Here is a 25662-nt window from a genome sequence, read left to right as displayed (position 1 = left end):
AACATTATTCATTAAAAAAAAATGTCATTATATTTTAAATAACATATAAGTTAATCAACACAAAATAACTTATATGCCAACTTTGCCTTTCAAATAGAGCAACAATATCTTCAATTTCCTTTATTTGAAACGATATTTAAAAGTCAAGATAAAATATATCACAATTGAAAGGTTATGAACCAAACTGATATAAGCCCAAAATTATAGGACTATTAGTGTAATTCGTCTTATTTCTTTTTTCCTATTAATGTTTTGGGTAATTGGAAAAATCAAACACTGACTTAAATGGTAAATTTTAAGAGTGATGTTAGGGATCCCAAATGTTTTATGTGAGTCTCACACCTATGTGAGACATTTAGTAAAAATATTGATAAAACATTTGGGATTTCTAACATTTTCCAAATTTTAATTTTGAAAAACCCAGAAAAAAGAAACGGAAGGGCAGTCAGAAGAAGTCTATGCCAATATGATCTGTTTGGATTGCCAGAAAATGAAAGAAAAATTCATCAATTAGAGAGTTTCTGAAGTTATTTAAAACAGAAAAAAGGAGTGGTGGACACATAGGCGATTCTACTTTAAGGTGAGAGGGTTCACTTGAACCCACTGATATTTCAAAAAAAATTATTAGATATGTGAATTTCTGTAGTTAAATGTAAATAATGCATTGAATGTACCTTTTGAGATTTTTTTCCTGGACCCTCTTTTTACCAATTTTTTTATTTTCTGAACTCTCATACTTACTGATTTTTTTTTTCTTTTTTTTTTACCTCGTATATAAATATTCATGGTTGGTTCATTATTCTAAAGATAATTATTAAACAATTAATGAGAGAAAATAATATTTTAGAAAATGTTAGAGGTCTCAAATTTTCTACCAAATAAATGACCAAATGTCTCACATGGGTGTGGAGCCCACAAAATTGCGGACCCCACACCCATGTGAGACATTTGGTCATTTGTTTGGTAAAAAATTTGATATCCCTAGCATTACCCTATATATATATATATAGCAGTCTACTATATTATAAAATTATTCGATGAATTTGATTGTTATAAGACACACATATTTAAATGTTTATTCATATAGTCATCAATTTTGTTTTGGTATTTTTAAGAAACAATATGGGAGGCGGCTATTAGTAATTTGTTGCATTCAATAATTTTATTTTCTTGCCAATATCCTTCTCCTCTTGGTTGAGCTTGTCTCAAGGCTATTATTGATAAAAATTCCGAATTTTTTTAATTGTATTGTAAATTCTTCTTTTACCTACGAAACTTGTGATAATTATACAAGTAATTCTTTTAAGAAAATTGTGCTGATGTGAACAATCAGTCTGGAGATTTAAAGCTGCTACCACCACACAAAAAACAAAAATAACAATAAAAAAAAAAACACTCTTATCTTATCTATTGTAAAAGTGTATGTATTCATGTTTTTAAAATAATATCAATTTTATATTTATGATTTGAGAAGCTTTTATTTTTAGAAATAGAAAAAAGCAAAAACTAATATGGAAATATTATTTGAATTGTTTTTAAATTTTCGAAGAAATGAAATTAAAAGGATATTGATATGAAAAATCTTTTCAAACTTTCATTATTTTTGTTTTTAAAAAGTCAAAAAATAAAAAATAAAGTTAATTCAAAAAATTTAAATGACACCGATAATTTCTAAAATCAGTACTGGGTGGACAAAGAGTAGTCAGTCTTATTTTAATTTTCTGGTTTGATTTTGTTATTTTTTTGAAGTTGCTTTTCCTGTCTTAGAGGAGAGAGAGAGAGAGAGAGAGGGGGGGGGGGGGGGGGATGGAACCTGGGCTTTGAGAATATTGGTCCTCGCTTGGGATCTGTTGATGAGGTCGGCCGTAAAGTGGGTGCGGATCGGTTGTAATTATGGAATTTTTAATTCATCATTCGTCTGTTAAGTTGACAGAATGTAGAAAATCAATTTGCATCCGTCGGTCAATTCAGTAGATGTGGATTGAGCAGATTGACGGATTGATGCGAATCGGTTTGGCGGTTTAAAATTTTATAAATTTTTAATATAATTTAACTTGTATACTTCCTCAAAAAAAAAAAAAAAATATATATATATTATAGTTAATGACTTAAAAAATATTATAATCACTACATGCCTCATATAAAGAAAGAAAGTTTGAAACTTTAAAATATTACAATTACTGCATGACTCATCTACATGTTACAATCACATGATACTTTATCCACATAAAATATTACAATATGTTCTATGTGTAAATGTTCTTTAAAAAAGTTGCTTGTGGACTTTACACAATAAAACTTTTATACTGGGGTTTTTGACGAATTTTTTCATTTCTAAAAATATCAAATAAATTTTAACCCTCCAACATAAATTGAAGCTTTTTTTTTTCAACCGAAATCTATAGTACAACCACCACCATTTGAAGGACTCCCTGCAGGTTTAAAACACAAACACAGTCAATCAAATTTGTCAACTTCAACTTAGGTGTTCAAGTTTAACCATTAAATAATTCTTAGAGAATTAAAGCACATAAAATAAAATGCAAAAAGGTTGAATACAATCATGAGCTACAAAGTGATGGTGATGGTGATGGTGATGATAACAACTTAAAATCAACAAGCAAGCAATGGTAATCCATCCACTACAAGAATTTTTATTTTTGGCGACTGAATTTTTAGTCGTCAAAAGTTAATTTTTAGTCGTCGAATGGTTTTAGCGACTAAATTATTTGGTCGCAAAAGTAGTCGCCAAAAAATTGTCGGCAAAGGTAATTTTTAGTCGCCAAATGTATACAATTCCTGACTAAAATTTTAGTCGCCAAAAGGTTGGACATTAAATTAAATTAGACCCTTTTCGGCAACCAAACTTTTAGTCGCCTAAAGTCCCATATTTTTAGCTACTAAAATTTTAGTTGGCAAAGAGTTCTTCTTTTGGCTACTAAAAATTTAGTTGCCGAAAGTCCCACATCTTTGGCTACTAAATTTTTAGTCGGCAAAGAGTTCCTCTTTTGGCTACTAAATATTTGGTTGCCTAAAGTTCTACATTTTTTGCTACTAAAATTTTAGTCAGCAAAAGTGTTTTTGTCCTTTAGTTTTTTGTTTTTAGCTACAAAATATTTTTGTCGCCAAATGTTTGATTTTCTTTTGGCTACTAAACTTTTATTCGCCAAATGTCTTTTTTTTTTTTTTTTGCTACAAAACTTTTAGTCGCCAAATGTCTTTTCCCAATTTCATTTTAGCTACAAATTGTTTAGTCGTCTAAAACATGATATTATGTTTTACCGCAAAATTATAATTTCTCAACAATTTGTCTATATTCAATGCAACTTGTAATACGTATATAAACAAAATGATACATGCTATCAATCATTCCACAATTTGCATCCATATACCAAAAATAAGTAACTTTAAATGTCAAAGTCCATACAAATCAATTATTGTCCAAACTAAAATAATAATTCCATACAAAATATATCATACAAAAATCAAAGCCCTCCATATACAAAAAATACATTTACTACCAAGCGAAATTACCATTTGGCATGGTACAAATTACCATCGTAATCTGTACAACGACAAAAGGTGATATATGTACCACGACAAAAGTTTTCTATAGAGTATGACAAAACGTCCTATATGTACGCCGACAAATGGTATATATGTACCACGACAGTCATTATCTGTTGATTGCCAAAAATTTTCTGTATCAGTAATAATGAACTACACAAAAGCTGAGGATAACAAAAGTATTATATTTGTTCTACACAAAAGTGAAAATTCTTCTCCATACACCAATATGGATTATCCACAAGTTCATGCAACAAAGCCATCTACAAAGAAAAACAAAAAACGAAACATTAGAATTGGTTACAAAATATCAATTCAGTTAGCTATATGGAACATGTTCTAACATGCATTTAAGGTAGAACAATCGAGAGATGTCTTCTTGGAAATAAAAAAAAGTATATATATATATGTATCATGCAATATTTTTATTCCAACCAATTGCACAAATAATGTAATATGTAATTTCCTCATCCTATAAATATATAAAGGCAATTATTAGAATATGTAGATGTTATTTTCATAAAGTTGTCGCTTTTTAAACTAAGCGTTGCGAGTTTTTCAACTAAGTGTAAGGCGTATTCGGGGGCTGTTATGAATTTTGGCCCCCGGAAAGCTCTTTTTCGAGTAAGTTTAGGGTGTATTCGGCTCTAACTCCCAACCTACGGGTCTGAATTACGTTCCATCAGTTCTCACAACTCCTATTTGTCATGGCGAAGCTATCCGTGTGAGTCACACGGTCGTTTGGGGGCTGTTTTAAATTTTAGCCCCTGAAACGCCATTTTTCGACTAAGGTTAGGGCGTATTCGGCTCTAACTCCCAACCTACGAGTCCAAATTATGTTTTGTCAGTTCTAACAAGTCTTATTTGTCATGGCGAAGCTACTCGTCTGAGCCACATGGTCGTTCGGGGGCTATTTTGAATTTCGCACCTGAAACGCTCTTTTTCGACTAAGTTTAGGGCGTATTCGACTGTAACTCCCAACCTACGGGTCCAAGTTACATTCCATCAGTTGTCACAAGTCCTATTTGTCATGGGGGGACTGTCCGTGTGAGTCACACGGTGGTTCGGGAGCTGTTTAGAATTTTCGCCCCCGAAACGCTCTTTTTTGACTAAGTTTAGGACGCACTCGGCTCTAAATCTCTACCTATGGGTCCGAATTACGTTTCGTCAGTTGTCACAAGTCCTATTTGTCATAGGGAAGCTGTCATGAGAGTCACACGGTTGTTCGGGGGTTGTTTAGAATTTTCACCCCCAAAACGCCCTTTTTCGACTAAGTTTAGAACGTATTCGGCTCTAACTCTCTACCTATGGATCCAAATTACGTTTCGTCAGTTAGCACAAGTCCTATTTGTCATGGGGAAGCTGTCTGTGACAGTGACATGGTTGTTCGGGTGCTGTTAAAAATTTTCACCCCCGAAATGCCTTTTTTCGACTAAGTTTAGGACATTTTCAGCTCTAACTCTCTACCTATGGATCCGAATTACGTTCCATCAGTTGTTATAAGTCCTATTTGTTATGGGGAAGCTGTCCGTGACAGTCACACGATTGTTTGGGGGCAGTTTAGAATTTTCGCCCCCTAAATGCCATTTGTCGACTAAGTTTAGGATGTATTCGGCTCTAACTCCCATCCTATGGGTCCGGATTGCGTTCCGTCAGTTGTCACAAGTCCTATTTGTCATGGGGGAACTGTCTGTATGAGTCACACGGTGGTTCGGGGCTGTTTAGAATTTTCACCTCCGAAACGCCCTTTTTCAACTAAGTTTAGGACGTACTTTGCTCTAATTCTCTACCTATGGGTCCGAATTACGATCTGTTAGTTGTCACAAGTCCTATTTGTCATGGGAAAACTATCTGTAAGAGTCACACGGTCGTTCGGGGGATGTTTAGAATTTTTGCCCCCAAAACGTCCTTTTTCGACTAAATTTAGGACGTATTCGGCTCTAACTCTCTACCTATGGATCCAAATTACGTTCCGTCCGTTGTCACAAGTCGTATTTGTCATGGGGAAGTTGTCTGTGACAGTCACACGGTTGTTCGGGTGCTGTTTAAAATTTTCACCTGCGAAACACCCTTTTTCGACTAAGTTTAGGACATACTCGGCTCTAACTCTCTACCTATGAGTCCAAATTACGTTCCGTCAGTTGTTACAAGCCCTATTTATCATGGGGAAGTTTTCCGTGATAGTCACACGATTGTTCGAGGGCAGTTTAGAGTTTTCGCCCCCAAAATGCCATTTTTCGACTAAGTTTAGGACGTATTCGGCTCTAACTCCCATTCTACGGGTTCGAATTACGTTCCGTCAGTTGTCACAAGTCCTACTTGTCATGAGGGAACTATTTGTGTGAGTCACACGGTGGTTCGGGGGCTATTTAGAATTTTTCCCCCTGTAACGTACCTTTTCGACTAAGTTTAGGACATACTCAGGTTTAATTCTCTACCTATGGGTCTGAATTATGATCTGTCAGCTGTCACAAGTCCTATTTGTCATGGGAAAATTGCCCGTGAGAGTCACACGGTCGTTTGGGGGCTATTTAGAATTTCCACCCCCGAAACGTCTTTTTTCGACTAAATTTAGGACGTATTCGGCTCAAACTCTCTACCTATGGATCTGAATTACGTTCCGTCAGTTGTCATAAGTCCTATTTATCATGGGGATGTTGTCTGTGATAGTCACACAGTTGTTCGGGTGCTTTTTAGAATTTTCGCTCGGAAACGTCCTTTTTCGACTAAGTTTAGGACATTTTTGGCTCTAACTGTCTACCTACGGGTTCGAATTACGTTCTGTTAGTTGTCACAAGTCCTATTTGTCATGGGGAAGCTGTCCGTGACAGTCACAAGGTTGTTCGGGGGCGGTTTAGAATTTTCGCCGCCAAAATGCCATTTTTCGACTAAGATTAGGGCGTATTCAGCTCTAACACCCATTCTACGGGTCCGGATTACGTTTCGTTAGTTATCACAGGTCCTATTTGTCATGGGAGAACTGTCCGTGTGAGTCACACGGTGTTTCGGGGGCTGTTTAGAATTTTCGCCCCCGAAACGCCTTTTTTCGAGTAAGTTTAGGAAGTACTCAACTCTAACTCTCTACCTATGGGTCCGAATTATATTCCGTCAGTTGTCATAAGTCCTGTTTGTCATGGGGAAGCTTTCGGTGAGAGTCACACGGTCATTCGGGGGCTATTTAGAATTGTTGCCCCCGAAACGTGCTTTTTCGACTAAATCTAAGACGTATTCGGCTCTAACCCTCTACCTATGCATCTGAATTATGTTCTGTCAGTTGTCATAGGTCTTATTTGTTATGGGGAAGCTGCCTGTGACAGTCACATGGTTGTTCGGGTGTTGTTTAGAATATTCGCCCTCGAAATGCCCTTTTTCGACTAAGTTTAGGACATATTCGGCTCTAACTCTCTACCTATGGATTCTACGTTCTGTCTATTGTTACAAGTCCTATTTGTAATGGGGAAGCTATCCGTAACAGTCACATGGTTGTTCGGGGCCTGTTTAGAATTTTCACCCCTGAAATGCCATTTTTGGACTAAGTTTAGAGCGTATTCTGCTCTAACTCCCAACCTACGGGTCCGGATTACATTCTGTCAGTTGTCACAAGTCCTATTTGTTATGGGGGAACTGTCTGTGTGAGTCTCACGATGGTTCGGGGGCTGGTTAGAATTTTCGCCCCCGAAACGCACTTTTTCAACTAAGTTTAGGACGTACGCGGCTCCAACTCTCTACCTATGGGTCTGAATTATGTTCCGTTAGTTGTAACAAGTCCTATTTGTCTTAGGGAAGATGTTTGTGAGAGTCACACGGTTGTTCGGGTTTCACCCCCGGAACGCCCTTTTTCGACTAAGGTTAGTGCGTATTCGGCTCTAACCCTCTACCTATAGGTCCGAATTACGTACGTCAATTGTCACAAGTCCTATTTGTCATGGGGGAGGCTGTTTGATACAGTCACATGGTCATTCCAGGGTTGTTTAGAATTTTCGCACTCAAAACGCCCTTTTTCCACTAAGTTTAGGATGTATTCGGCTATAACTCTCTACCTATGGGTCCGAATTACGTTCTGTCAGTTGTCACAAGTTCTATTTGTCATGGGGGAGCTATCCGCGACAACATTCGGTCAATTTTCACAAGTCCTATTTGTCATGGGGAAGCTGTTCGTGAGAGTCACACGGTTGTTCGGGGGCTGTTTAGAATTTTTGCCCCCGAAACGCCCTTTTTTCACTAAGTTTAGGACGTATTCGGCTCTAACTCTCTACCTATGGATCCGAATTACGTTCCGTCAGTTGTCACAAGTCCTATTTGTCATGTGAAAGCTGTCTGTGACAGTCTGTAACGCCCTCAAAATAATAACATTAAACCCATTAAAAGAGACATGCATTAATATCCAAACGTTCCACATTCATTCATTTATCAGAGTTTCATTACAATAAGTATTACATGTTAACAACAAAAGCAAATGCCCTATGGGCTTACAGCTTTCCAAGCTAACACTTGGTTACAACAAAAGAGTACTAACTCATACACATTAAGCCCTTGGCTTGAATTTACATGTAATACATCAAAAAGTAAAACGGTAAAAGTATGTCCGCCTCTAGCCTCCCAAGCTATGTCCTTGGAGGTGGCATGCTACCAGTACCTGAAAATGATATTCCCATATAGGGTGAGCCACAGCCCAGTAGAAATACACTAAACCAACCATGAACAATGACTAAAAGATTAGCAATTGATAGATGGCCAACACTGATACATTCACATAAATCACATATTTATGCCACACGACTTATGAGTCCAAGTTACTTTTCATTTTCCCTTTTCAACAGATAAACATGTTAGCTCTATCATTATTTCAACAGATATGTATAAAAACTATATCCCACATTCACAGATAAGCATATAAGCTATATCCACATTCTCAACAGATATGTATAACAACAATATCCCACATTCACAGATAAGCATATAAGCTGTATCCACACTTCACAAAGATAAGCATATAAGCTCTATCTTCACTTCTCTAGACAAGCATATGAGCTGTATCTACGGAGTTCATCCCCTATCTTCTCCCAACACTATCCGGTTTAGAGGTACATCCCCTATCTTCCCCTAAACCGCGGAGTACATCCCCCATCTCCTCCTCTACACATAACGTATACAAACACATTGGTTCTATATACAATCACTCAATACATGTAGTTAATGTATTCTATCAATCGTCAAATTCCATGACACATTCCAGTGATTAGTTTCCGTTTGCCTAATCATCATGCATTGTCTACAACAATCACGACTATCCTCCACCGATAGCCCAAAGCAGTTATTTCTAAACAAAAAATAAATACACAATGGATATTCAATCAACATTTCATTTCCTCATTTCTCACAATTAATTATCCCAATTAATCAACAATATAATTAGGTCGTTATCCATAATTACCATTTCAATCCTTAGGTCCCATTTTCATCAATGATTCAACATTTATTCCATTTCTCTATGCCAAGCATGCATCTAGGTTTATTATGAATAAAACCCCAACTTTTGTAAAATTGCACAAAAGCCCCAAACTTTCATAAATTACCAAACCAACCCCAACATCTCAAAATACTAAAATTTAAAGACAAAATCCATAGAGAGGAGTAGGATATCCCTACCTCGAAGTTTGAGCCAAAAAGGAGATGAAGACTCGAAGATCAACGTGTTCCAAATCCCAACTTTTTCAGATTAAAACAAAGCTCTCAACGCCCTCTATCTTTTTAACAAAGGCCCTAGGCTAGATTCACACTCTAGGGAGATCAAATCTTAGAGAGAGTGTAAGTTTAGAGAGAGAGAGTCTCGGATCTAGGTTTTGAAAGAAAAGGGAAGTGAAAAAGTGAAGTTCAAAATCGCTACTGTCCGCTGATATAAAACACGCTCGCTCGAGCGAAGCCTTTGTCGCTCGAGCGACCAGACACAGAAAACTCTCGCTCGAGCCAAGAAGTTCTCGCTCGAGCCAAAAACTCAGAAGTGCGCTCGAGTGAAATAATGCTCGCTCGAGCCAACAACTCAAACCCTCAGGTCTGCAACCAGAAGCACGCTCGAGCGACAAATCTCTCGCTCGAGCGAAGAATAAACCAGACCGCTCGAGCCAAGAAAAGCTCGCTCGAGCCAAGAAATACAACTCTCAGGTCCAGAACCAGACGCCATCGCTCGCTCGAGCGAAACCACTCTGGCTCGATCCACCAGACACAAACTCAACTCTCGCTCGAGCGACCAACTCCTCGCTCGAGCGAAGGTCAAAAATCTGGGCAGCAACACTAGGCTCCCAAACACAACCAACCTGTAACAAACCTGCCCAACACATCCTATAACTCAATAAACAAAGTAAAGAGGATGCAAACTAGATAATAAACAACTTCCAACATCCACGGACACATGTCCGGATCACTGTACAACAAGGGTAAACCCGGGATCGCTATAACCTCCCCCCCTTAAAGCATTTCGTCCCCGAAATTAAGCACAAGTTTTCAAAAACAAGTTTTCCTCCATTTTAAACAATGTCACACTTTAACATTCAACAATTCGACCCATTACCGGTCACCCCATCCCTTTAACAAGAGATTTTCACAATATGTAAATAACATATGTACTTTCAACAGGCATCAACATTATGCACTATCTTTTGAATTTCAACAATATATTCAACATATACAATGTTACATTCAACTTCCATATGAGGCAAGTTCCAAAACATACTTCCAATAACCAAAACATTTTCAATGTTTCACAACTTAAGACATATATAAAAGCTCTTAAGTTCAACAAAATTTAATTACAAGATTACATATCAACAAACAAGTCCGGATATTTCTCACGGACTTCCAACTCACGTTCCCAAGTGGCTTCCTCCACTTCGTGATGTTTCCACAAGACTTTCACCAAAGGAATGGTCTTGCCACGCAGGACCTGATCCAGCCTATCCAAGACCCGAACCGGTCTCTCCTCATACGAGGCATCCTCATCTACCTCTAAATCGGTCCAATCCAACACATGTGATGGATCTGGCTCATACTTCCAAAGCATACTCACATGAAACACATCATGCACTCCAGACAACTGCGGCGGTAAGGCTAACCGATAAGCAACCTCGCCAATCCTCTCAAGAATCTCAAAAAGACCAATAAACCGAGGGGATAACTTCCCACTCTTCCCAAATCTCATCAAGCCTCGCCTAGGTGATATCTTCAGAAAGACATGATCACCTACCTCAAACGCCAAAGGCCTCCTCCTACGGTCGGCATAACTCTTTTGTCGACTCTGGGCTGTAACAAGCCTCCTACGGATAAGCTCAACTTTCTCCGTCGTCTCCCTAACCAACTCCGGACCCAACAAAGGTGCATCATCCACCTCGGCCCAACAAACTGGAGACCTACACGGTCGGCCATACAAGGCCTCAAACGGTGCCATACCGATGCTAGACTGAAAACTGTTGTTGTAGGCAAACTCTACCAAGGGCAAGTGCCTCTCCCACGTCCCACTGAAGTCAAGGACACAACCCCGAAGCATATCCTCGAGGATCTGAATAGTACACTCGGACTGCTCGTCAGTCTGAGGATGATAAGCCGTACTAAAGGTCAACTTAGTGCCCAAGGCACTCTGCAAGCTCTGCCACAACCTAGCAGTAAAACGAGGATCTCTATCTGAGACGATCGTCACTGGGACCCCGTGCAATCTCACTACGTCCCGAATATACAAATCGGCAAGATGATCTACCGAATCTCTCACACGCATAGGAATAAAGTGCGCCGACTTAGTCAACCGGTCTACAACCACCCAAATAGTATCACTACCCCGCTGAGTCCTCGGAAGACCTACAACGAAGTCCATAGTGACATGCTCCCACTTCCACTCGGCAATAGGCAAGGGTTGCAACAAACCCGCTGGCCTCTGATGCTCGGCCTTCACTTGCTGGCAAGTAAGGCACTTCGATACAAAAACAGCCACATCTCTCTTCATACCCTGCCACTAAAACTGGCGACCCAAATCCTGATACATCTTAGTACCTCCCGGATGCACCGCAAGGCGCGAATGGTGAAACTCTCGGAGTACTTCCTCACGGCAAGACTCCGGTACAAACAAACGGTCTCGGTATCTCACACTCAGGTCGGGATACACCGTCAAACCCTTCTCAACTTTCTCACTGAAGATCTTCTCTCGGAGGGATTCTACCTCAAGGTCATCTCTCTGTGCCTCTAACACTCTAGTCACAAGTGTAGGCTGCGCAACAACAGAAAACAAGGCCGCAGCCTCAACCGATTCGCCTAGTAGCAAATCAAACTCGCCAAGTACTCCTAACATCTCCCATTCCCGGATGGCTATACAAGCTACATCACTAATGGTCTTCCTACTAAGGGCATCGGCCACAACATTGGCCTTTCCCGGATGATAATGCAACTCAAAATCATAATCCTCGATGAACTCCATCCATCTTCTCTGCCTCAGATTCAAATCTCTCTGCGTAAACAGATACTTCAAACTCTTATGATCCGAGAATACCTCGAACCTCTCACCATAAAGGTAGTGCCTCCAAATTTTCAAGGCAAAAATCACTGCTGCTAACTCTAGATCGTGTGTAGGGTAATTCTTCTCGTGTATTTTCAATTGACGTGAGCCATAAGCTACCACTTTCCCCTCTTACATCAACACACAACCCAAACCCTCTCGTGAGGCATCACAATAAACCGCATAACCCAACCCTCTCTTCGGAATAATCAACACCGGAGCGGTGGTCAATCTAACTTTCAGCTCTTGGAACGACTTTTCACAAGTCTCACTCCACACAAACTTGACTCCCTTCCGAGTCAGTCTAGTCAACGGTGACGCTAGCCTGGAGAAATCTTTCACAAACCGACGGTAATATCCAGCCAATCCCAGAAAACTGCGGATCTCAAACACACTCTTAGGCTGTGCCCAATCTTGCACTGCCTCAACCTTGGATGTATCAACAGACACCCCTTCCCCGGATACCACGTGGCCTAAGAATTTGACTTCCCTCAGCCAGAACTCACACTTCCCAAACTTGGCATACAGCCTATGGGCTCTAAGCAACTCAAGCACCACTCTCAAGTGTCCCTCGTGCTCCTCCTCTGAAGTCGAATAGATAAGGATGTCGTCACGAAGACGACTACAAATCGGTCTAAGAACTCCCGAAAAATCCGGTTCATCAAGTCCACAAAGACTGCCGGTGCATTGGTAAGCCCAAATGGCATCACCAGAAACTCATAATGGCCATACCGCGTACGGAATGCTGTCTTAGGAACATCCTTCTCCCTGACCCTCAACTGGTGGTAACCCGATCTCAAGTCTATCTTAGAGAAACAACGAGAACCCTTCAACTGGTCAAACAGGTCATCTATACGGGACATAGGATACTTATTCTTAACCGTAGCCCGATTCAACTTCCGGTAGTCAATACACAATCTCAAGGCACCATCTTTCTTTTTAACAAAGAGGGCCGGTGCTCTCCACGGCGAAACACTAGGGTGAACAAAGCCCTTACCTAGCAATTCCTGGAGCTGAACTTTCAACTCAACCAACTCTGCTGGAGCAAAACGGTAAGATGCCATAGAAATCGGCGCCGTGCCGGGCACTAAATCAATAGAGAACTCTATCTCTCGGTGAGATGGCAAACTAACAAGATCTTCGGGAAAGACGTCCGAATACTCACAAACCACCCTCGGCAACACAAGCAGGGTCTCACCACTCTCACCACTCTCAAAGGTGGCAAGTAGACTACTAAGCTCACTTCGCCCTCGCGAATCATACCCCGGTGGCAAAACACAACCAACTCGGTCTCCCAAGAAATGGAACCACTCCCCGCTCAAGGTACATAACGTGACCCTCTGGCGGTAGCAATCAATAACAGTCCGGTATGACGATAGCCAGTCCATACCCAAAATAACATCAAAACCCTTCATGGGCATGACAACAAACGGAAAAGGAAGCCTATAGTCGGCGACCTCTATATCACATCCTCTAACACCCTGTTTCAGGATCAACTCACCACCCAAAGGCGATACCACACAAATAGGAGATGCTAACTGTGCTAACTCCAATTCCAAAACAGATGCAAATGCAGCAGATACAAAAGAATGAGATGCACCTGTGTTTATCAACACATTAGCAACCGAGTTGCAAAACAGAAAAGTACCTCTCACTACCGATGGAGCCGGTTCTAAATCCTGCGCGGTAATAGCATACACGCGCCCCGTAGGCCCCTAGTCTACCTGCTTACCTCTCGGAGCAAAAGACTGCTGCACAGACTGGGATGACGAAGCTCCCGGATTGGCCCTCGAGGCCTGCACAGACTGAGCTGGCTGAAAACCCTACGTCTGCCTAGAACCAGACGCTCCCGAAGTGGCACTCAACTGCGGGAAAAACCTCTTCAGGTGCCCAGGCTGTCCACACTGATAACAAGACAAGGGCTACCCCCTGCCCAAACTCTGACTCTGCGGTCTAGCTGAAGAAGAAGCAGCTCTCTGACATCCACCCTTCTGCGGGCAAACAGAAACCTTGTGACCCAACTGGCCACACTTGTAACAGGTGAAATTCCCCTGACCACCTCTCCCGGAACCTACACTCGGCACTGGGAAGGTCGATCTAGCAACACCACCCTGCGACTGCTGAGGGTTAGAACCCCTCTGCCTCCTGTCATCACTCTGACCATCTTGGCTCCTCTTGGAGCCTCTCTGCCCCTCATCCTCCTCCTGCATCATGAGCTCCATATGAGCTGCAGCATCCACTAGGTGTCTATACTCTCGGATGTAAGACCCACCAACTCTCAGCTTGAGGCCCCGCCTCAACTTCCGCTCAAACTCATAGCAACGGCGTTCCTCAGACGCCACTAGTTCAGGTGCAAACCTAGACAAACTGGTGAAAGTAGCCTCAAACTCGGCCACTGACAAGCCCTGCTGATTAAGCCGGCTAAACTGATCCCTCAGCTTCTCCCTAGCTGCTGCAGACAAAAACCTCTCCTGAAAAGCATTTATAGACGCCTCCCAAGTACCACCAACACGAGCCTTCTCGTACTTCCACCATTGACCCGCATCTCCCTTCAGTTGGAAGGATGCCAAGGTCACTTTCAGTGCTCCGTCCTCGATGCCAAGCATCTCGAACGTCTTACTCATTTGCTCTAGCCACTCATCAGCCTTCAGTGGCTCCTTCGGATCCCCGATAAACTCATCCGGATTAGACCGGAAAAACTCCCTCTTCAAGAAAGAAGGCCCTGCCTCAGCTGCCTGATTCCCAGCTCTAAGAATACCCAAAGCTCCTGCTATCTCTCTGGCCAAGGCACCCATGGCCTGCTGACCCACTGGCTCGGCCACATTGGCCTGACCAACTCCCTCCTGCACTGCCGGAATCTCACCCGGTAACGGTACTTCCTGCCTCGCAGGTCTACCACGTCTAGCACCTCTTCCTCGTCCTGACATCCTAATAAAGGTAACACAGAACATTAGCACATTCACAAATGTGCCAAAACTAAACACCCACGTCCTAATGCATGGACAACTGTAATTCACTCCACGTAAGCACATAAACACATAAGCACTTACGAATTTCGTTTCCGGATAATGATAGTCCCGAGGCGTTACTAGAGTTCCGGTTAGAAATAGCATTGATCAAGTGCTTTTCCAACAAGACTCCCAGAAACCCAAGGATCCAATCAACATCCTAGAAATTAAATCCCATACCCACATAGTCACATAAGCATGTTATCAATTAAGCACATAGCATATGATACTACATCTAAGTCTCTATCAAGCGAGACAAACCCATTGTGATACTAATCACTTCCCACGTACCCAAAGTATTCGAACCCGGTACGCTCTGATACCAAGTTGTAACGCCCTCAAAATAATAACATTAAACCCATTAAAAGAGACATGCATTAATATCCAAACGTTCCACATTCATTCATTTATCAGAGTTTCATTACAATAAGTATTACATATTAACAACAAAAGCAAATGCCCTATGGGCTTACAGCTTTCCAAGCTAACACTTGGTTACAACAAAAGAGTACTGACTCATACACATTAAGCCCTTGGCTTGAATTTACATGTAATACATCAAAAAGTAAAACGGTAAAAGTATGTCCGCCTCTAGCCTCCCAAGCTATGTCCTTGGAGGTGGCATGCTACCAGTACCTGAAAATGTTATTCCCATATAGCGTGAGCAACAGCCCAGTAGAAATACACTAAACCAACCATGAACAATGACTAAAAGATTAGCAATTGATAGATGGCCAACACTGATACATTCACATAAATCACATATTTATGCCACACGACTTATGAGTCCAAGTTACTTTTCATTTTTCCCTTTTCAACAGATAAACATGTTAGCTCTATCATTATTTCAACAGATATGTATAAAAACTATATCCCACATTCACAGATAAGCATATAAGCTATATCCACATTCTCAACAGATATGTATAACAACAATATCCCACATTCACAGATAAGCATATAAGTTGTATCCACACTTCACAAAGATAAGCATATAAGCTCTATCTTCACTTCTCTAGACAAGCATATGAGCTGTATCTACGGAGTTCATCCCGTATCTTCTCCCAACACTATCCGGTTTAGAGGTACATCCCCTATCTTCCCCTAAACCGCGGAGTACATCCCCCATCTCCTCCTCTACACATAACGTATACAAACACATTGGTTCTATATACAATCACTCAATACATGTAGTTAATGTATTCTATCAATCGTCAAATTCCATGACACATTCCAGTGATTAGTTTCCGTTTTCCTAATCATCATGCATTGTCTACAACAATCACGACTATCCTCCACCGATAGCCCAAAGTAGTTATTTCTAAACAGAAAATAAATGCACAATGGATATTCAATCAACATTTCATTTCCTCATTTCTCACAATTAATTATCACAATTAATCAACAATGTAATTAGGTCGTTATCCATAATTACCATTTCAATCCTTAGGTCCCATTTTCATCAATGATTCAACATTTATTCCATTTCTCTATGCCAAACATGCATCTAGGTTTATTATGAATAAAACCCCAACTTTTGTAAAATTGCACAAAAGCCCCAAACTTTCATAAATTACCAAACCAACCCCAACATCTCAAAATACTAAAATTTAAAGACAAAATCCATAGAGAGGAGTAGGATATCCCTACCTCGAAGTTTGAGCCAAAAAGGAGATGAAGACTCGAAGATCAACGTGTTCCAAATCCCAACTTTTTCAGATTAAAACAAAGCTCTCAACGCCCTCTATCTTTTTAACAAAGGCCCTAGGCTAGATTCACACTCTAGGGAGATCAAATCTTAGAGAGAGTGTAAGTTTAGAGAGAGAGAGTCTCGGATCTAGGTTTTGAAAGAAAAAGGGAAGTGAAAAAATGAAGTTCAAAATCGCTACTATCCGCTGATATAAAACACGCTCGCTCGAGCGAAGCCTTTGTCGCTCGAGCAACCAGACACAGAAAACTCTCGCTCGAGCCAAGAAGTTCTCGCTCGAGCCAAAAACTCAGAAGTGCGCTCGAGCGAAATAATGCTCGCTCGAGCCAACAACTCAAACCCTCAGGTCTGCAACCAGAAGCACGCTCGAGCGACAAACCTCTCGCTCGAGCGAAGAACAAACCAGACCGCTCGAGCCAAGAAAAGCTCGCTCGAGCCAAGAAATACAACTCTCAGGTCCAGAACCAGACGCCATCACTCGCTCGAGCGAAGCCACTCTGGCTCGATCCACCAGACACAAACTCAACTCTCGCTCGAGCGACCAACTCCTCGCTCGAGCGAAGGTCAAAAATCTGGGCAGCAACACTAGGCTCCCAAACACAACCAACCTGTAACAAACCTGCCCAACACATCCTATAACTCAATAAACAAAGTAAAGAGGATGCAAACTAGATAATAAACAACTTCCAACATCCATGGACACATGTCCGGATCACTGTACAACAAGGGTAAACCCGGGATCGCTATACAGTCACATGGTTGTTCGGGTGCTGTTCAAAATTTTCGCCATCGAAATGCCTTTTTTCGACTAAGTTTAGGACATTTTCAGCTCTAACTCTCTACCTATGGATCCGAATTATGTTCCATCAGTTGTTATAAGTCCTATTTGTTATGGGGAAGCTGTCTGTGACAGTCACACGATTGTTCGGGGGCAGTTTAGAATTTTCGCCCCCTAAATGCCATTTGTCGACTAAGTTTAGGACGTATTCAGCTTTAACTCCCATCTTATGGGTCCGGATTGCGTTCCGTCAGTTGTCACAAGTCCTATTTGTCATGGTGGAACTGTCTGTATGAGTCACACGGTGGTTCGGGGCTGTTTAGAATTTTCACCTCCGAAATGCCCTTTTTCGACTAAGTTTAGGACGTACTTTGCTCTAATTCTCTACCTATGGGTCCGAATTACGATCTGTTAGTTGTCACAAGTCCTATTTGTCATAGAAAAATTGTCTGTGAGAGTCATCCGGTCGTTCGGGGGATGTTTAGAATTTTCGCCCCCAAAACGTCCTTTTTCGACTAAATTTAGGATGTATTCGGCTCTAACTCTCTACCTATGGATCCAAATTACATTCTGTCAGTTGTTACAAGTCGTATTTGTCATGGGGAAGCTGTCTGTGACAGTCACACGGTTGTTCGGGTGATGTTTAAAATTTTCACCCGCAAAACACCCTTTTTCGACTAAGTTTAGGACATATTCGGCTCTAACTCTCTACCTATGAGTCCGAATTACGTTCTGTCAATTGTTACAAGTCCTATTTGTCATGGGGAAGTTGTCCGCGATAGTCACACGGTTGTTCAAGGGCAGTTTAGAATTTTTGCCCCCAAAATGCCATTTTTCGTCTAAGTTTAGGACGTATTCGGCTCTAACTCCCATTCTACGGGTTCGAATTACGTTCCGTCAGTTGTCACAAGTCCTACTTGTCATGAGGGAATTGTTTGTGTGAGTCACATGGTGGTTCGGGGGCTGTTTAGAATTTTCGCCCCTGAAACGTACCTTTTCGACTAAGTTTAGGATGTACTCGGCTTTAACTCTCTACCTATGGGTCCGAATTATGATCTGTTAGTTGTCACAAGCCCTATTTGTCATGGGAAAATTGTCCGTGAGAGTCACACGGTCGTTTGGGGGCTATTTAGAATTTCCACCCCCCAAACGTCTTTTTTCGACTAAATTTAGGACGTATTCGGCTCAAACTCTCTACCTATGGATCCGAATTACATTCCGTCAGTTGTCATAAGTCTTATTTATCATGGGGATGTTGTCTGTGATAGTCACACAGTTGTTCGGGTGCTTTTTAGAATTTTCGCCCAGAAACGCCCTTTTTCGACTAAGTTTAGGACATTTTCGGCTCTAACTCTCTACCTATGGGTCCGAATTACGTTCTGTCAGTTGTCACAAGTCCTATTTGTCAGGGGGAAGCTGTCCGTGACAGTCACAAGGTTGTTCGGGGGCGGTTTAGAATTTTCGCCCCCAAAATGCCATTTTTCGACTAAGATTAGGGCGTATTCAGCTCTAACACCCATCCTACGGGTCCGGATTACGTTTTGTTAGTTGTCACAGGTCCTATTTGTCATGGGAGAACTGTCCGTGTGAGTCACATGGTGTTTTGGGGGCTGTTTAGAATTTTTTCCCCCGAAACGCCCTTTTTCGACTAAGTTTAGGAAGTACTCGGCTCTAACTCTCTACCTATGGGTCCGAATTATATTCCGTCAGTTGTCACAAGTCCTGTTTGTCATGGGGAAGCTGTCCGTGAGAGTCACACGGTCGTTCGGGGGCTGTTTAGAATTGTTGTTCCCGAAACGCCCTTTTTCGACTAAATCTAGGACGTATTCGGCTCTAACTCTCTACCTATGGATCTGAATTATGTTCCTTCAGTTGTCACAGGTCTTTATTTGTTATGGGGAAGCTGCCTGTGACAGTCACATGGTTGTTCGGGTGTTGTTTAGAATTTTCGCCCTCGAAACGCCCTTTTTCGACTAAGTTTAGGACATATTCGGCTCTAACTCTCTACCTATGGATTCTACGTTCCGTCTGTTGTTACAAGTCCTATTTGTAATGGGGAAGCTATCCGTGACAGTCACATGGTTGTTCGGGGCCTGTTTAGAATTTTCACCCCCGAAACGCCATTTTTGGACTAAGTTTAGAGTGTATTCTGCTCTAACTCCCAACCTACGGGTCCGGATTACATTCTGTCAGCTGTCACAAGTCCTATTTGTTATGGGGGAACTGTATGTGTGAATCACACGATGGTTCGGGCTGTTTAGAATTTTCGCCCCCGAAACGCACTTTTTCGACTAAGTTTAGGACGTACGCGGCTCCAACTCTCTACCTATGGGTCTGAATTATGTTCCGTTAGTTGTAACAAGTCCTATTTGTCTTAGGGAAGATGTCTGTGAGAGTCACACGGTTGTTCGGGGGCTGTTTAGAATTTTCGCCCCCAGAACGCCTTTTTTCGACTAAGTTTAGTGCGTATTCGGCTCTAACCCTCTACCTATAGGTCCGAATTACGTTCTGTCAATTGTCACAAGTCCTATTTGTCATGGGGGAGGCTGTTTGATATAGTCACAAGGTCGTTCGGGGGTTGTTTAGAATTTTCACACTCAAAACACCCTTTTTCCACTAAGTTTAGGATGTATTCGGCTCTAACTCTCTACCTATGGGGCTGAATTACGTTCTGTCAGTTGTCACAAGTTCTATTTGTCATGGGAAAACTATCCGCGACAACGTTCGGTCAATTTTCACAAGTCCTATTTGTCATGGGGAAGCTGTCTGTGACCGTCACACGGTCGTTCGGTGGCTGTTTAAAATTTTTGCCCCGAAATGCCATTTTTCGACTAAGTTTAGGGTGTATTCGGTTCTAAATCTCTACCTATGGGTCGAAATTACGTTTCGTCTGTTGTCACAAGTCCTATTTGTCATGGGGAAGCTGTCCGTGAGAGTCACACAATGGTTAGAGGGCTGTTTAGAATTTTTGCCCCTTTAATGCCCTTTTTCGGTTAAGTTTAAAGCATTTTCGGCTCTAACTCCCAACCTACACATGCTAATTACATTCTGTCTACTGTCACAGGTCCTATTTGTCATAAGGGAGCTGGTTGTGACATCCGTATGGTGGTTCGAGGGCTGTTTTGCATTTTCGCCTCCTTAATGCCTTTTTTCGGTTATGTTAAATGCGATAGCGGCACTAACTCCCAACCTACACATGCTAATTACATTCCATCTGTTGTCACATATCCTATTTGTCATAGGGAAGCTGGTTGTGATATCTGTATGGTGGTTCAGATGCTGTTTTGCATTTTCGTCTCCTTAACGCCCTTGTTTGAATAAATTTTAATAAAGAAAGCTACATAGGTTTGTCTCTAGGTATCCAATTCCTTTAATTTAACCTGATATCCAAGTACATTACAAAATATTCCTATTTCTTAACAAATTTCATTTATTTTCTAGAATAGAATGGTGTGTACAATATGCCATAAAAGCCATAAAGGTGTGCACAATATCCTATGCTGAAGTCTTGTTACAAAGTTCTATAGATCTGTGAGTTGCTAAATTGATCAACTTCTGTAGATCCTAACAAGGAGGAAATGAAATTTAAGATTTGATTGATCAGAGGAACTTACTAGTGTTATCTCAAACTTCTCACCAGAGTTCCCCAAGACAATAATAAATACAATTACCTCAAATACGAAAACAAAATTGCCTACGTTAACACTCTTTGGCCATGCATCCAAGTAATGGACATCATTTTCTTGATCAAACTTGAGTTCTTGCATCAAGGCAATTGACAAGATCATTAGGATACAAGTTAGGCAAATCAAACGATCCTAATGAAGAGGTAGTGACAACAGACCAACAGATCTAACAAAGATCACAGCAGAAGACACCGATATAATATGAAACTGTAAAGTGCAAAATGACACTCTTATTGTCACTTGATCTGAAGACACATGCATATCACGTACTAGTTTTTGACAGTATGTACTAAAAGGTAACCCAATGTATGAGACTCCCACTAAGACAAGGTCCGTGGAGAGTAAGATGTATGTAGCCTTAACTCCATTGCTGGCAACAATCTCCAAGGATCCAAGACAGAACAAGAGACTAAGGTTTCTACTTTCCCAATTACAACCACACAATCATGATATAATAGCCTGAAGTTCAAAAGAAATAAATATGAATATAAGGTGAATTTTCATCAATGAAGGGTAAAGGTAAACATCCCAATAATACGCAGAACCAAGTCTTCAAGCCACAGTAAGATCCTTAAGAAAGAAAAATAAAAGAGATCAAATATGGTTAATGGGGTAGACTTTGTCAAGAAATTAAGGTATTTGCAAACATGCTTACACAATAAATGTGGATAGCAGGAAGCTCTAGTTGAGTTCCAGAGGTGCCTTCCTTTCAGAAATTAATGGAATTTTTGAGCCTCATGATGAACAAAAATGCTCTACACTAACCATTATACAAGACAATAGATGAGCAAAAGCAATGGTGTTAATTATGATACGAGAGGACATTATCGGTCCAACTACCAAAGGTATCCACAGCAGGACGGGAACATATGAGTCCCACGACTCACTCCAGAGGGACCAACCAAGTCAACTATAATTTATTTTTACAACGTGATCCTAGTGTTTAAGAAATTACTAGGAAAAACAGAGGTGAATCCATTATTAGGTAACATTAATAGTGTTACTAATAGTGTTACCTGCAAATTTGGTCTATTTACCTAATATATAGTACAGGTAACAGTAATACTAATAATGATGCTTACAGACCAAAATCAGTTAACTAATTATTACTGGGTAACAAAAATTTAGAGGGGGAAAAGATGCTAAAAGTTTTAATTCAATCAAACCAAATATATAATATAAAAATGAGACTTTTACTCATTACTTAATTAAAGACCAGTGAAATGCCTGCTGTGTATATTCATGTACCTGATCCACATCATATTTCAACAATGTAGTAGGAGTCGCTTCAGAGTGCAGATTTCCTTCTACAATGTCCTTCATGGACTTCAACTCCTACATTAGCTTCATTGGGAGATGTTCAATACCATGCATCTGCCTTTCTCAGAATGCACAAAACGAAAATCAAACACTAAAATTAAAACCATATTAGTATGAAAGCAATGCTAGCTAAATCACATCAAATGGATTTCACAAGTTAAGAAACCCACCCCTTATCTAAAAATGAATCCTTTAGTGATCCTCCAGGCTTCTTAATAATCTGAATGGCCTCCAAGTTTGTACTGGCAACTGCCCTGCCATTTCCATGAAAATGATCAGTACAACCACAAAGGATAAAATAATATTTCATATGACCAGCAGTGTACAACAACAGAAGCTGTCTGAATGTACAAAGGAGATTGTAAATTACTAATCAAAGTATTATCAACTTCACAATTTAATTCAACTTCTTTTTATTCAAATGATGTTTGAAGTAGAGAGTATTATCTCAATTAGCAATGTTCCATATCATGGTCTCATATCAATGATATCAATCTGTTAATCAATCTTTCACTCAAATTTGAGGGGAAAAAAAAAGAAAAGAGAGAGAAAGAGAGAGATAGTAAAGATTGAATTTTCTGCAATCATGGTCTCATAATATAGCCATGCAAACAGAAATATGTAAAACTTATTCTTTAATCAGAAGCCAATCAAGCAATATCATGTTGATAGGGGCATGAAATTAAGAAAGAAACAATTCTGGAAACAATGTAGTTCATGATAGATCTAGAGCATATTACACAACCAAAATTAAAACAAAGGCAAAAAGTAAATTTAATAGTTCATTATAACTAACGCAAGGCTTTTTTTTTTCACCAATTTCGTTTTTTGAAAAACAAATATATCTTATGCCAGACTAGTTTGGTAATCGATACCAGGGTATAGAAGTTAATCCAAAGAAGAATTTAGCTGAAAGTATGAGTCACAGAAGTATTTGAATTTGAGGCCATTCTACCAATAATCTATCAGACCCTCAAGTTGCATCAATAGATAAAGAACAAAAACAGTTCTTAACTCATGTTCAAAACTACTTCAAATTTGGGTGAATTGATTCAATACGAGCAAGTGAGATCACTAATTTCTCCATTTTTATTCCTCTTCAAAGAAATTATGATAAAATCTATTGACAAAATGATAATTTTTTCACACTTCAAACTTTTAACGATACTTTTTATTCTTGTACAAATGCCTAAATGAATGATTTAATAATAACTGAACTAACATTAGTACCTTAAATATGGTACCTGAAAGTCATTGACATGCTACGGTATTTGTGTTGCTTGGGTGGTTGGTGTTGGTGGTGTAGTTGGAACTTGGAGTTGTTGTCAATGTCCATCTCTACAGTGTTCTCCACTGTTGTGGCTCCCCTTGGGAACTTAGAAGAGGCACAAAATAATCAAACCTTTCCTAAAGGAAAATTACCGAAGATAATATAGCAAATAAGATTGATAGAGTAATAAAATCAAACCAGAAATTACAAGAAAATTACAATTCAAGAAAGGAGATCAATAGCATATGAACATTGCATCAGATTGCTATCATTAAAATCAATATTGCATTTTGCTTTAATCTTATAAATTTAGAGATTGGTCATTGAATATGGGTTTGAATCTTATAAATTTCTTCTCTGTCAAACCCATAAAACGAAAATCAAACCCATAAAACTAAAATCAAACCCATTTTCGACATGAAGAACATCATAATTCATAGAAATCAAACACTTCAACCAAACCCATTAACGAAATCAACACAAAATTAAACTAAAAAAACCATATAAACCCTAGATGAAGTGTGAGAAATGGGGAAATAGGGGAAGGGAGAGAGAGAGAGAGAGAGAGAGGGAACTAGAGAGATGGCTCGACAGAGAGAGAGAGACCCAGATCGACAACGATGGAGAGGACCGAGTGCGACAGAGACAAACCTATGATCTGCGGCAGTGTTGGTGGTGATTTCGACGATGAAGGTGGCGACATGCGACGGTGGGGACGGATGGTGGCCAGCGACGGTGAGAGAGGGAGGGGAGAGGAGTAGTAAAGAGGAAGATGGAGAGAGAGAGGCAGAGGGAGAAATGCTGAAGAGAGAGCGAGAGAGAAGAAGCACGGGTTTGTGGTTTGAAAACCAAATATATATATATATATATATATTACATTTAGTCGCTGAAACAATTTTATAAATCCTTCCAAAGTATTTGAAATATCTCCTTCCAATAATTTTAGTTCTTTGGCGACCAAAATTATTTTTCGTCGCTGAAAATAAACTTTTGGAGACTAAAATTTTGGTCGCCAAAGGTAAAAAATAATTTTTTATTTTCCAATCGGCAGCAAAATCATTTTAGTAGCCAAAGCTTAATATACGGCGACCAAAAATATTTTTCGTCGCTAAAAATAAACTTTTGGCGACTAAAATTTTGGTCACCAAACGTAAAAAATAATTTTTTATTTTCCAATTGGTGACTAAATCGTTTTAGTAGCCAAAGCTCAATATACGGCGACCAAAAATATTTTTCGTCACTAAAAATAAACTTTTGGCGACTAAAATTTTGGTTGCCAAAGGTAAAAAATAATTTTTTATTTTCCAATCGGCGACTAAATCATTTTAGTAGCCAAAACTCAATATACGACGCCTAAATTTTTTTTTTTGTCGCCAATTCTGGCATTTTTGATGACTAAAATTTTTTTAGTCGCCAATAACCAATATTCCCCGACTAAAAAAAAATTAGTAGCTAAATATTTTACTTTTGCCAACTAAAAAAAATTTTGGTCGCCATTTCTACACCTTTTGGGACTAAATTTTTTTTAGTCGCCAATTTTGGTCGTCGGAGGCGCATTTTGTTGTAGTGATCGAATCATGACTTGATAATTATAAGATTATGATCTTGTCTTGAATTGATTTTTTTAGTATTTTTTACCTTTTAGAAAAATTAAAAAAGCTAATGTTGTTAGAGAATTATAAAAATTAGTTATTTTTTTGTCAGTAAAAAAATAGGTGAAACATCAATAAATCTCAAATAGTAATCTTATGAATTATTTGGTCCTACATTTTTTCTTATAGACCCAAAG

General features: G+C 40.0%; 1 long non-coding RNA gene across 4 annotated transcripts; it reads right to left on the bottom strand.

Annotated features, from left to right (window-relative positions):
- Positions 1–3402: 3402 nt before the first annotated feature.
- Positions 3403–24711, bottom strand: LOC114297620 (uncharacterized). Of its 4 annotated transcripts, none has more exons than XR_014357943.1 (6): positions 24525–24711; positions 23848–24010; positions 22774–22857; positions 22532–22694; positions 3791–3830; positions 3403–3680 (listed from the first exon to the last, which is right to left on the bottom strand). It is a non-coding gene; the product is annotated as an uncharacterized LOC114297620 (long non-coding RNA). The 4 variants fall into 4 exon arrangements; XR_014357942.1 differs by having other exon boundaries at positions 22532–22661; XR_014357944.1 differs by having other exon boundaries at positions 22532–22657.
- Between the last annotated feature and the right edge of the window lie 951 nt (positions 24712–25662).

The sequence above is a fragment of the Camellia sinensis genome, unplaced genomic scaffold, assembly GCF_055761805.1.
Source record: "Camellia sinensis isolate YWXY unplaced genomic scaffold, ASM5576180v1 Unanchor12, whole genome shotgun sequence".
In the NCBI taxonomy this organism is placed as follows: Eukaryota; Viridiplantae; Streptophyta; class Magnoliopsida; order Ericales; family Theaceae; genus Camellia; species Camellia sinensis.
The sequence above is the reverse complement of the archived record's forward strand: the minus strand, read 5'-3'. Positions and strand labels throughout refer to the sequence as shown.